This window comes from Mesocricetus auratus, unplaced genomic scaffold (genome assembly GCF_017639785.1).
Source record: "Mesocricetus auratus isolate SY011 unplaced genomic scaffold, BCM_Maur_2.0 contig_12744_pilon_obj, whole genome shotgun sequence".
Classification (NCBI taxonomy): Eukaryota; Metazoa; Chordata; class Mammalia; order Rodentia; family Cricetidae; genus Mesocricetus; species Mesocricetus auratus.
The window spans coordinates 23,394-34,361 of NW_024434121.1; the positions used below are offsets into that span (position 1 = coordinate 23,394).

Consider the following 10,968-nt stretch of genomic DNA (forward strand, 5'->3'; position numbering starts at 1 on the left):
ATTATGAAATGGTTTAATTACATAAAACAGAGACTTCTCATTATTCTATCCACATTCTTCCGTGTGAAAGTCTGGAGCTAGTTATCTTAGCCTACTGTTACAGAATGTTTGAAGTTTTTAAATTCATACTATTTGAGCACCTGACTTGAACTGCAAACATACACTCACACACACACATACACACACACACACACACACACACACACACAAACATACACATGAATGCATGCACGTACTCATTAAATTAAATCTGGCTAGCTGGGAGTTAGGTAAGTATTTTCAGCAATTTAACATGTCTCTAAACATACTTTTGTCATTTTGTCTAAGTGGTTATTTGAAGCAGCATTCTCAGCACAACTGCAAAATAAAATAGAAATGAACTCTAAGAAAAATATTGAGATATTCTGCATTTCTGATATTTAAAGTTTTGTTCTAGATTTAATACTTGATGTAAAAATAAACAAGTGCATCCTTCTCATCAATGTGCAAATTAACTACCATTTTGAGTAAATAGTAAAATTATGCGTATACTACAGAATCATTAAAATAGGTTTATGTTTTATTATCAGTAAATATTTGATTTGTTCACCAATTTCTTTTTTAATTAAATATCTTTATTTTTAAATGTCATTTAGTATATACGTGTGGGTATCTGTATGAATTCCATGCTGCATGTGTGGAGGATGATCAACAGATTCTGGGAGTTGGCTCCTCTTTTAAGCTACAAGGGACCAGAGGGTCAAACGCAGGCTTGGCAGAAAGCCTCTTGAACAGAGCAATATCATCCATTTTTTAAGCTCTGAAGCTTTTTCTTCTTTTACAGAATTTAAAAAATAAGAATATGAACAAATTTGATTACAAATATTTGCATGTCTTAAGGTATACTCCAATAGCATTTTGGCCAATTATTTTTTTAGCCGCTTCTTTAGGTTCTCAAGGTGCTCCACACTGACATCTTGTAATTCAAGTACCATGGCTTTACCTGAAGAAGGATTAAATGAAATAGTCATTAGGCAACACAAATCTATCAGATCTCGCTGACATTTTTGTAACCCTTTTAGGAAGGTCTGATATTTAAGAGGGTCCTTTTTTAATTGTTTCATTTCTGGTACTGAAAACCCTATCATACTGGTAAGTATTTCATCTATAAAATTTACATCTAGATATGCGGTGCCATCAGAAACCTTTGCAGTTACACACCAACAGCCACCAGAGCTTGAGAGATTCCCAGTTAAAGTGACAATAAAGGCTTTGACTTTCACAGTGGTAACTTCCTTTGGCTTTCTGGCCATTAGAACAGCAAAATAGATAAAAGGTGGAGAATTTAAGTCCATGCCGAGGGAAAGATCAGTATTATTCTCAAGTGATTCTGAAGAACAAGTCTGAAAAGGGTAGCTATTTTCATCAGAGATCTCTGAACTCTTTTCTGATAGACAGGTTCCTTGTTTTCTCTTTAACATTTTATTACTTAAGCAATGTTCACGTGAACTGTCGATGTTTTCTTTTGTCGTATTATCTACTCCCAAAGTCTTACTGTCATTTGTAAAGTCATGGGCTAGGAGTCTCTTATGATGGTCTCTAGCAGATAGACAGTCAAAAAATTTGTCTTCATGAATTATTTGTTCAGATAATTTTTTTTCATTGCAATTGTTGTTTCCTTGTTTATGAATCAAATCAGTGTGGTTCTGAGTATTAGGTTTATGTGAGTCTACACATCTATCTGTGTTTTTCTTCAAAGTTGGTGGCTGCAATGCTTTGGTTTCCATCTGTTCTTTCTGGACAGTTTCTTCTAAAAGCAAGGCCTCTTCCAGTGAAAAGTCATCAAACTCTCCATTAGAGAAATGCACAGATTGGTTTGGTTTCTCCTTTTGCCTTGAAGAAATATTCCATCCTGGCTCAAAATCAGACTGGCCTGTGGGAGTAGTATTTAAGGAACTGCCTGCGCTGAAGCCGCTTGCTCCCATGGATGCATCATCGTTTGCTGCAGGTCCCTCACTTTCATAAAGACTTGCCAAGAGCTCTTCATCTGAAGGTCCTAAAGCAGGGTCTGACCCCGACCCCGAAACTCTGGGCACATTGTGAGCAGAGTCATTTGGTACAACTGAGACTGCAGGGTCTAGCTCACCAATCAGTCTTCCAAGTACTTTTTCCTGAGCATATTCTTCTGAAAGACCATCTACCTCAACCCCTAATACCCTCACATTTTCCGGTTTCAACAAGAGAACACCAAGACGAAAGGAAATTCGTCCATGAACCAAAATTTTTGTACCTGGAGGAAGACCACCATGGAGAGCTGGAACAGACTGATATTCCATCCCTTGGATTTGTGTGACACCATCGGTGAGCTGCAGCATGAGCATCCATGAAGGCCTTGGGGTAACCTGTGTTTCAGCTGAAACTAGATCATTGGTTGTATTCTTTCCTCTCAGCTTTTGTATCTGGGAATGAATATGCAGGCTGACTTACATCAACCAAGGAATTGATCTGCAGAGCATAAAATGCATTCAGTTCTCCCTTTGGGATTTCTAAAATGTTATAAGGTAAGAGAGGATGTTCCAAGTCTCTCAGGTCAGTAAGAAGCCATTGCTCCAACACCTGTTTATTTACTTGTGCTTTCCTCAAATTAGTATTTTCATTTTCTTCTTGGATCCAGTTAACACATGCTTCCAGCCAGGGTAGAGGCACTTTAACATAGGTTTCAACTCTTAATACAGCACTATTTACACTCATTTTCAAAATAAGAGCACACACATCCACTGCTCCTCAGGGCAGCATGAGATCTGATGACACTGTCTCCAGCTGGGCTGTCAGTGGAATATGCAAAGCCTCTATTGCAGAGAAATGACCGGGGTCCGGCTCCAACCCCCTCGGGGCTCCCCCGGGGTTCGCAGAGACCCTGGAGCCGCCCCCCTCCAGCCGCACGTGAGCGCCTGCCTCAGATCTCGCGAGAGCAGTGTCCATGCTCCCCTCCCCCTCCAGTTGCTCCAGAGTGCGCGAACGAGCATGAGGGAGGGAGGGAGAGGGAGCGAGCAAGTGAGGGAGAGCGCGAGAGAGAGGAGGGCGCTCTAGGCGACAGTGCTGCAGATGCCATTATCCTCTGTTTCCCCGCTGCATGGACATTGCCGTCGTGCTCGCCTCGCGCTCGGTCGCGGCCCTGTAGGTATCCGGGGTCGGCCGGGGCTCGGCTGTGCGGGCCCCGGGGAGCGGGGCGGCGGCTGGGTGCCGGCCCCCAAGCCCGAGGCTTCCTCAGGCGGCACCGCGGCCTAAAGGCCCGGGCCACCAATTTCTTATATAAATTTTGCCAGCAAAGAAGATTTTAAGGTGAAAAAAATCCTCTGGAACCTGTGGTATAGAGAAAAAAGGTTTACACGAAAACAGTAGACGCGGGTAGAAATGTGAGGAAGGGTTTGGCAGGAAGTAGAACAATTGCAGATTGCACTGTAGGGTATATACAAGTAGGCAACTGTCCTACAAAGAGAGTGGTCTTGTATCTCCCTACATATATTTGATCATACTCCCTCACACATAGAAACACAACCTTGCCTTTTGCTCTGAACTGGAGTCCATGATGTTTAAAGCTGTATCAAGTGACAAGAGGAACAACATGATAATGACCATGTCAGTGCTGTTAATTCTGGAGTGGCAGAAAGAACAAAACGAGCATGGTGGTGGATGACACACAAAGTGGCTTTCCCTATCCTAATAGTGACCTAACAGACATTGCATTACACCATTTGAACTCCACCAGCCCTGTGTCAGGATGCTGTGCCTGTGCCCAGAAAGTAAACAGGAGACTTCCTTGAGGCCTCTTGCATGAGAACACTTAAATAGGACCCGGAGCACAAGGACAGATCAGAGAATTTCCACATAGACCGTGTCCCTGGGCTCAGTGAGGAGTCAGCACACTGATCCTATGAACCAAACTCCACTCCTTGCTTGCTTTTCTTTTCATTTTTACCTTTTATTCTCTTATAGATCATGTGATATGGTATGGTTCTGGAATTTTAAAATAGCTAAAGTAAATAAAAATTGCAAATACACACAGGTTACAGTATGGAAGATTATTTTACATTGCCCATTAAAGCCAAAAATATATGCTAACTGGTCTTGCTCAGAAAATTGTGAATGCTTTGAAGCCTAAGACATAAGTTTCTATAGAAACCTCAAACTACAAAGGAAGATTGGAAAATACTCTCCAGGCATAGAGTGTGGCCTTCATCTACAACTCCCTCTGACATTTAAGGTACAGCAGGAGCAGGGACATAATAAATGCTTTTATATATTACCCTCTCCCTGAGGAACAACCACATGAGTCTTAAAAGTCCAACAAATCCCTGCAGAGTGGCTAGGTCACAATTTCTGCATCCTCTGCTGTTCAGTTTTGACTCTGTAGAAATCTCCTAGTGCTCTTGTGAAGTGTGGATCCCTAAATTCTACTCGGGGATGGCATGCTCATGATCTGTTGCATTATGCCTGGGAATCTGCGTTTTGAGCTACTTGCTGAGTGACCAGATGCAAGTACATCACAAAGTATGCATTTTAATTCAGCAATGTTTGGATTTAGGATGGCCTCCATGCTTAGAGATACCTTAGGTATTAAAAGTACATGAGCACCTACTGTGCTTACAGAGGACCTGGGCTGGGTTTTTAGAAGCCAAAAGAGGCAGCTCACTGTCTCCTGTTAACTTCAGTTCCAGGGTGCCCCATGTCTTTGGATTCCATGGACACATGCACTCACTAGTATGTATAGCATATACACACATACACACAAATAAACATAAAATGAACCTAGATAAAAGACTGGCTAGCTTCTTTTTTAGGGATCCTCAAGTACAAACTGTAGGAACAAGGGCCTCGTTCTAACTCATTTACATTGGGATACATTAGTAACAGATCTGGGATTGTGGCTGTTCTTATTGTCACATTAACCAAATGCCTAAGGCAAACTGACTATGTACAGTAAAGAGGGTAATTTTTCACCCAAGTTTGGAGGCTGAAGTTCCAAGGCTGAGGATTCCTATTTGTTTTGGCCTCTGGTCATGTTTAAGTACTGAATGATAACATATGAAAGCTAGAGTGAGACTTTAGTTCAGCGGTTCTCTGGGAGGTAAACATTCTCCCGCACAGCCCATCAGTCAAAGAATATCTGTATAGAGGCTGGCAGCACCCCATTCACAAGGCACTATACTCCATCACTCAGCTCAGTGCTCTTGTGCACATTGCTGTAAGCACACTCCTAAAACAAAATGACGGTACTGTTTTATAGGCTCATCTGATACTCTCTTACCAAGTGTTAAACATTCTAAAATTCAATCAGTTAGACTTCAGGTCCTTTTTTGCTTAATCTAGTTGGCTTGCTATTGCTTTGTATTTTATTATGTTGTATTAGGTACTGTCTAAATCTAGAGTCCAAACAGAACAGTTCTTCACTGACTCTTTTCTTCTTATTGGGAGAACTCTCTTCTATCTTAGGAGGCAATCATCCCATCCCCTGGGCATGAGTGGGTGTCAATGTGGTTATGGTAATGACCAGTGTGTGGATGGCAACCAGGTGTTTTCTACATAAATCTCCATTCTGTCTCCACTCTGACTGCTCTGCTCTGTGTGCAGATTTATATCAATTTCATCTAGGGTTAGAGCAAAGAGACTCCCAAGGGGGATTGAAGGAAAGACAGGAATATGGTGAGCACATTTGTTTCTCAGATCTTAGGTGTCAACTAATGAGTGAGTGAGTTAGTGAAATAATAAATAAAGGAATAATTAGTGCTCTTTACAGCTATAATAACTTGAGTTTTTAGTGTATTTACTGTAGATTGAATAATAAGTGGGTTGTTTTACTATGTTTCTAGCTTTGTGACAACTGTTTTGAGTATGTTTTGCTTAAATCCTACACAAACATCATACACACACACACACACACACACACACACACACACCTGTAATCAATTTCCCTCAGATTTATATTTCATAGAAAAATCCTAGAAGTTGCTGGTCACAATTTCCTTCCATGCAACTGTCTGGGATCAGAGAGACATGTAGGCTGAATGTCAACGACCTCACATGTGGGAAGAGAAACTTACTCAGGACTCTGAAGTTGACTTGTTTGTGGTGTGATGGCAACATCACCTGTGCATGCTAATCTGAGATCATATGTCTCGAGGGTTCAGGCAATTTTGTTGAGTCTCTAGAGGGTACTACCAATTCCTTGATGGCTGTGAGCTAGTTTACGTGATTTCTCTACAGCTGTTCCTTGTTTGCTTGTGAGTTTTATTGAAATGGACATCTGCTTGAAAACAGTTTCTCTCTACCTTGTTAATCTCTGCCTCAGAAGCTAGTCAAACTCGTATCACACCTGTGGTCTTGCAGAACTCAGCTTGCTAAGTTCCCAACCTCACAGTGACAGAGGTTAGAGTGGGAGATACGGGCTCCAAGCAGAACCTCTGTTTTTCAAAAGGACAAGGCCCTGAATAAGCCTGACTCTCTGAGATAACATCACCCTTATACTCTTGTTACCCAACAGCAGGTTATTGAGTGCAGGAGCTTGCACAGTTCAGGCCACTGCTCAGCAGCTGAGCTCCTCCCCATTCAGAGATTGAATTACCTTTTTCTCACCCTACAATTTCTCCTAGCAGTAGAATTCCTAAAACCAAACAAAGGTAACAGAGAGAAGTGAGAAGGAGCGCAGATGATGCTCCTTGTGCTGGGAAGCATTCCATCTTAATGATGCGTCTATGTTCTAGCAGAACTTGACAGTAGGAAAACACTTCCCAGTTTATAGGTTCTTTTTCATTATGAATAGATTTACTAATATCCCATTATAGTAATGTAGGAATAAATTCTCTGTTAAACTCAGAAAGTCATTGACCTTCTGCCACACACTTAAAGATTTTCCCAATTAGTGGACTCACAGGTTTTTGTTTTACCTCCTCCACAGCAGTAGAGAACTGCAAGGCATGGCCTCTTCTCTGCAGTCTACCTGTTGAAGTTGGTGATTAACCACTACCCTTTCATTTTCCTGTCCCTCTTACTTAGCTCAGGCATTGCAATGGTGACAGGCATCATATGGAGATGTCTCTCATTGCAGCTCTAAAGCACTTAAGGGTGCTTGACCATTCCTCACAGCACTTGAACACTTTACATTATTATTAACCAAGCACCTTTACAGAGAAACCTTGTCTCTAATAAGTGTGCTTGATATTCTCTTCTGTATTTCTTCTGCAAGCTCACATGGATTTCGTGCTTCACTCATAGGTTAGGACTCTCAGCTGAAAGTGATAATCTGTATCAGGCCTATGGCCTCAAAGCACAGAGAAATTAAAAAAAAACGAATGTTCTTGAGTTAAAGAAAATAAGTATTTGGTAAAGAGAAAACAATAATGCATTTATTCTAAAATTTGTGATTCATGAAGATATAAGGCAGATCCCAAGGCTGTATTCACATTCTAAACAGGATCCCAGGTAATGGTTTCCTTGGTGGCTCTGAGTTTGGCATTCCTGTGGCTTTGGCATTCCTAGAACTGATGGTAGGATGATAGCCTGAATTTCCTCCAAATGGCCCATTAAATGGGTATCTCTCCTTGGAGATGTAATCCTGCCATCTTGTGGCAATCTAAGGTATATATTTGGAAGATGTTTCTAAACTCCAATAAGGACTACAGAAGGAATTCAAGACATAAGGTCTCCTCCTGGTAGGAAGGGGAAGAGTGATCATGCTTTACCAGGAAAACATAGTGGTTAGGGACCAGAGGAAACTGTCACTGAAACTGCTATTTTGCTACACTGTGTTTGGCAATTATTTAGTTTCACTTGTTCTTTTAGTTATGAGTCAAAGTCATTAACAACTGAGCCATCCGCCCCCCACAATGAGTATCTCTAATCAAAGCCACAGTATTTATGAAGAGTTAAAATATCACTTAATTCATCTTGTAATACTGTCATCAGGAATAAATGAATTAGCACATTGAGACTGGAACACTTCTAGTAATACTTTAACATGTGAAACAGCAACCCTCTATAGTGTTCATACTCTCAGCTGCAGCAGAAGTCTGTCCATCTAATGCAGACTTCTCCAGATTTTCATGGAATAAGATTTAAGCCAAGGACCAAGGAACCAAAAAGTGCATCTTAATTCTTCATAAGTCTAAAGCATATAGTCATCTAATAGTCTGCTCTGTGCATCACAGTCACTGGCTACAGACAGGTGGAGAGGTTAATAGATACAGGTGACTCTCAGACACACCAGGGTATCCTGCAATCACTGACTGCATCAGATCTCTGTGAATCATGTATTTACAGAGTCCTATGACTTGGAAGGCTGCCACTGACACACATTCTGGTGTCTGTCCCAGGTGTAGGAGTCCTTAGGAATCCAGATCCTAACAGTCACCCACTGAACAGTGGCAGATGTACCACTTCAAGATTGACCTGTGTCCAAAGTGTGTTGCTCTCTGCAAATTCCATCAGTCATTCTCAGGCTACAGTGTCTCGTGGATCAAAAAATCTATATACTGAAACCAGTAAAGCTAAAAGCCATACTAAATACAAAACCAAAATAAAAATGGGAATTGGGACACATCTTCTGGTAGTAATGATTTGTCCATTTTCTTGCTGTTTGGAAAGTAATGAACAAAAAATGAATCATCAATTCCTATCCTCTAGGATTTCCCTGTGTCTTATGGGGGATAAATACAGACCGGATTTCTTTTATCTAAAATTACTGCTTTTCCCCATTTGAATATTTTAAAAATCTGCAAGACATTTTAATGGGATAACATTCATTTTGTCTCTGAGTAGAGCCTGTTAATAAATCAATGTTACATCTGTAATCATTTCTGTCATTTCAGATTTAAAATTAGAACAAGAAAAGCTGATGCTGATTATAACACAGTATGAGGGAATGTGAAAGATGACCCAGGCTATAAACCCTGTAAGAAATATCTTCCAATAGTAGAAACCTTAGAATTTTGAAATGTACACATTAGTTTGCACACAGTTGTGAACACACAGGAATACATGCACATGCACGCACACACACACACACACACACACACACACACACACACACCACACACATGAAGAAGACACAAACCACATGTCCTCATACCACTTCCATTGCCACTGATACCATCTCAAATCCCCATATGGAGCATGCATTCCTTTGACCATGGCTGAAGACCTGGGGACGAAACAGAAACAAAGCAAGAGAAGCCCCAACTTGTTTGAATTTGCTGCATGTCAGGGCATTGGGAGGTCTGTCTAGGTGAATCCTCTAATAGATACCAAAGCATAGTTCAGGGTTTGAAATTTTGTTTTGGGCTTCTCTTCCTCCTCCTCCTCCTCGTCCTCCTCCTCCTTTTCCTCCTCCTCCTCCTCCTCCTCTCTCCTCTTCCCCTCCTCCTGCTCCTCCTCCTCCTTCTTCTACTATAAATTTTGGCAACAACTTAACCTCCAATGAGAACTCACAGGAGTGCACTACTTGAGTCTGCTTCTTCTTGTGGACCTTTCCTAATTTCCCAAGCTAAGAAATAATGATAATGGGGCAGCATATCAGGAAGCAGGAGATGGAGGTTTAGAGAGAAGCAAATGAACGTTTGTTCAGTCACATGAACCTATATGGCGTATTCAAGTGCCCTCTTGTGGCAGGAAAAAAGAGGGCACTCTGACAAGATTTCAGTCAGGATAACAACATTCATATAGCATCACCTTCCTGCACACCCTAATCTCTTCCAAATTGCAAAGGCTCAACCTCTCAGTACTACCAAAAGGAACAGTAAGTTTCCATATGACTTTCTGTGCAGATGACAGCACATGAGGATGAAACACATACATACATACATACATACATACATACATTCTTCTCATGTGAGTTATTGAAAAAGAATGCTGTCTTGCCTGATGCCCTTCAAAGAGAAATGATGAGATCCCAACACAGCTCACAGGCTCATGTGGATTTTGCAATACTGTTGGCAGCTTGGCAATTGAGATATTTCTCTGAATGTGCAGCTTTCTGTGTCATGGTGCACGAGTGTACAAGTGGTTAAGGGTTATGCCCACCCTGTTCCCACTTCCTGCGGCCGGGGTTGGCATGCATCAACCATGATGCTCTGAGCAACAGATTATGCAGGTCCATGAGGCCAGTGGCCCCAAATGTCAAGTTGTGTGCTAAGTGTTTGCAGTCTGGTTTGGATGGTGAAACTATTCTAACTCAAAAAACAGGAAACAACTAACTCCTCATATTTACTGTACTTCACTTCATATTACTGTAGCAGCCAACTGCTGATGTTGAAATAGTTTTAGAGAAGGAAGACAGAAAGACTAGTAAACCAGAGCTCCCATCACCTCTAGTGATTTACTAACCAGGAGCCTTGGAGAGGTATTTCTATCAACAGCAAAAATAATTATTAACTTAGAATGGGTATAATTCTATCCTTCTACAAAAATATGGATGCATATCTACATGCATATGTATATACAAACATAAGGTACAGAGACACTGAATATAAAAAACAATGTATATAAGTTCCTGGAACATGTTGCATAACTTCCCTGATATCTATATACCCTGGTTATCCCTACTTAAACGTATCATCTAAGTGTCTTAATTATTAAAATAAGAAAGATTAAATTGAAATAATTTGAAACCAAAATTACCCAATGCAAAAGTTAATGCCAAATAAAAATTGATATTCATACTTACTTTATATACTGGTATGTAGAAGTTAAATGGTAAAAGAGGAGAGAAGTTATAAAAGTTGGCACTTTATTGGTTACTTGCTTTTGTTTGTTTTGTTAAAGAGACAGGGTATCATTCTGTGGTCCAGGTTGACCTCAACCCTGCAAGATTCCTGTCTCTAACCCTCTAGTGATACAGCCACAGACACATGCCCCTCTGCCTAACAAGATAAATCCTTCTAATTTAGTACAACTAACACACATTGTTCCTGCTTGCTGAACTCAATCAATACCTAG

General features: G+C 40.9%; 1 pseudogene; it reads right to left on the minus strand.

Annotated features, from left to right (window-relative positions):
* Positions 1 to 604: 604 nt before the first annotated feature.
* LOC121138557 lies at positions 605 to 2,820 on the minus strand (annotated as a pseudogene).
* Between the last annotated feature and the right edge of the window lie 8,148 nt (positions 2,821 to 10,968).